The 3,253-nt window shown below is 37.9% G+C and overlaps 1 protein-coding gene across 6 annotated transcripts in view; it reads right to left on the reverse strand.

Annotated features, from left to right (window-relative positions):
* Positions 1-3,007, reverse strand: part of LOC107678150 (immunoglobulin-like and fibronectin type III domain-containing protein 1) — a 32,692-nt gene extending 29,685 nt beyond the window's left edge. For all 6 annotated transcript variants that reach the window (XM_016473325.1, XM_016473321.1, XM_016473324.1 and 3 more), the window contains exon 1: positions 2,919-3,007. The gene's annotated coding sequence lies outside the window, so the exon portion shown is untranslated. The remainder of the gene's footprint in view (positions 1-2,918) is intronic.
* Between the last annotated feature and the right edge of the window lie 246 nt (positions 3,008-3,253).

Genomic DNA, 3,253 nt, shown 5'->3' on the forward strand with positions numbered 1-3,253 from the left:
CTTCCATTTTAATAAAAAAATATATAACAAACATGATTAATGTAACCATTTTAAAGAAAAAAGGTTGTTTTGTTATAGCTTTTGGAGCCAGGGTGCCGCCATCTTGCAGTACCACCGCGTGTGATGTTACAGGGTTGGTTCGCTCCGTTGGCCAGTGAAGTAATACAAGCATTTCTTTACATTTTGAACACACACTTGTTTTGAAATGGAGGAAGACGAACTTGAAAGCACTGTTGAGTCCATAATAAGTGTAATTGCCTATGCATTTGAGCCAATACGGCAATGGGACCGAGCAGTATTAGGGGTTGAAGAAGTCGTGAACCTGCTGGTTTGGGGTAAAGTGCGGAACGGAAACAATACTCGTTTATGTGGATACACCTCAACACTGTCATTCCGACGTGCTTTTGTGTGCATTTGCTGATGAAGGCGTGAAGCTCAATTTGGTAGCCTACTCACGTGCTGTCCGAGCCCAGCTGTGGCTTTGTGTGTGTGTGTGTGTGTGTGTGTGTGTGTGTTTGTGTGTGTGCACGGCGCCGCCGGCGCGAACAGAAATGATCTATCACAACGCGTGAGTACCGCATTTAAATCTCTTTCAGAAAAGGTCTATCACAGCGTGTAAGTACCGCATTGAAATCTATTTCATGCTGTCTCATGCTTGAATGGCTTAAACACTTTAATATTTAAACTGACAAGGCTTAAAACACATGAGAATGATAAACTTCATTGAGGAAGCAGCACTGGTCCGATTGTTCAGATAGGTGATTAGTTAAACACTATGTCCTGTTAACAGCAGGAAAGCTGTTTGTATTCAAGCTAATATTCGCAGGTGAACATAAAATATGATACTGGTGAACCAGTCAGTGTAATGCATATGTCTTAATGGTCTGACATAACAATAAATTGCGACATGAATGATATTGCATGAAGTGTTGTTTGTTTACATCACGTTGGGCCTCGCATTATGAAAACAATATGTTTGGGATACCACGATCAAAACTTAGCATATAGACAGTTTGATGTTGAATATTCATGTAATTATGGTGAAAACCAAATTATTTGTGTGTTAAAATAACCTTTGTGTGTTCAGATGTAAAGAAATGCTTGTATTACTTCACTGGCCAACAGAGCGAACCAACCCCGTGACGTCACGCGCGGTGGTACTGCAAGATGGCAGCGCCCTTGCTCCAAAAGCTATAACAAAACATCATTTTTTATTTAAAATGGTTACATTAATCATGTTTGTTATATATTTTTTTTTTATCAAAGTGGAAATCACTTAATTAAATAATGTTAACTTAACTGACTGCTTCACTTCCACTTTAAGTCCACTTTTCCTCTTAGGAAAGACTGGCAATGAGCCCCTTAGGTCTTAGATTGAAGCAACACATGTTTTAGGTGAGGAAATTATTGCGTTATAAATCAGCCTGCTTGTCAGTACTTTATTTAGAGTACAGAAGATGGGATTCCACAGGGTGTTTAAGTGAGCAGAATCACCCTCAGTAATAGGCAAAGCCAATTTTGCTTAGTCTATCACCCTCCTATTTCTCTGATTGCCGATAAAATCTCTTTCTCTGTCCTGACAGCCTTGCCCAGTTAAAATGGCTCATGTGGATAGACTCTCCAGGGATCTCAAATGTCCCCATGCACCTCTTAACCCTCACAGTGTGCAGTATAAAAATCTGTGGCTTCTATAAAACAACATGTAAATATAAATTAACGTAAAGCCACTGTTAGTGACAAGCTTTACTGGTGAATAATAATTGTTTAGACAATTTGTTATTTCCTTTTTCTATATTTCAAGAACAGCTTTAAACCTTTAGATTCGCTTTAGCACTTCACAATGTAAAGCAACAATGCATATGCCAGCAGCCCAGCACAAGGAGTTATTGTGAATTCACTTTATAGCCACTCTGAATATTTTAGAGCAACTCCCATATGCATTAAGATTTAATTGTTCCATAAGGTCCTGATGCTTTTTCGTACACAGCATCATTATCATCACCCAAGGAAAGTGTACCTACATAAATGTTGGTTTGCATTTCTATCATACGGAGATCATTGTATCTCCTGTTTTTAATAAATTATATATATATATATATATATATATAAATTAACATTATGCTTCTACTACCTGAACACCATTATTTGCACGCTTCTGCAGTTTTTTTCAGTTTCATTACAATAGTCTTTTGCATGTCTTGTTCTTGTTTAAATTAAAAACTCCAGAGCTAATGATCAGTTCACTAACCATCAATAAGAAGATTGTTTTAATTATTTTACAGAAGAACTGATGTGTTCCATGACACATCTGTCACACACAAAAAAAGTATGGATTAGATCCATCCACTGATTCAAAATCCTTCACTTACATTGGCTTCATTTGATGTGATACCCGTATCTATAGTTAGAACATCCTTGCAACTGTTCTGATTTGACTTCGTGCCACCTGACTAGCAGCTCTCACAGATTCCAGACCCTGAAAACCAAATCGGGAAGACCGACTCAAATGGTTTTGATGTGTGGCCACCAAACTAGCTGTAAGAAACTGCATTTATAACATCCATGTTGACTAATCATTTTATGAGACAGTATAAAGTAAGTCTATAAACAGGGAAGTCTTTAAAGCAGCACAAGATATTTTTGGAGTTTAGAGTCTTTGGCGTCAGAACACAAAGTAATTTGTGGTTGTCAGCCCTGGATTGTGAAAACTCCACAGGCGCTATATTAAGTCAAAGTACATGCATAGTTTAGTTCACCAGTGTGAAACTTGCCACTTAGTTTGTGTCCTAGATACAGGGTGATAAGAGAAGCTTTGGCTCAATACAAAGAAAATAACCTCTTATTGTTTTCTTGTTCTTTGTGCATGTCTCTCAGTTTTGATTCAACAACAACGAAAAGGCAAAAAAAAAAATCCCTACCTGTTCACAGTTCTCTGTGCTCCTCTGAAGTGCTCTGGCCTCTTCTGATATTTGAGTGCTGCCTCCAAGTTGTCCAAGGTAATAAATCCTTTGAGCTGTGTGTATGTGTGTGTGTGCTCATGTACTCAACCTTGGCTTCTGCCAAAAGAAATTTCTCCTGTTCGAAGGGAGGGTCTATGGGAACACCTCATTCCTGTTGACACATTATTATAGAATTACTTTTGACATGATCTTTTCTTAATCTTAATTTAGAGGTGTGTAGTTACACTTAATATTGACAGTCACACACCAGAATTAATTGATGAATTGACTTTAGGTTTTTGCCACAATCAGCA

The sequence above is a fragment of the Sinocyclocheilus anshuiensis genome, unplaced genomic scaffold, assembly GCF_001515605.1.
Source record: "Sinocyclocheilus anshuiensis isolate Anshui unplaced genomic scaffold, SAMN03320099.WGS_v1.1 scaffold1776, whole genome shotgun sequence".
NCBI lineage: Eukaryota > Metazoa > Chordata > Actinopteri > Cypriniformes > Cyprinidae > Sinocyclocheilus > Sinocyclocheilus anshuiensis.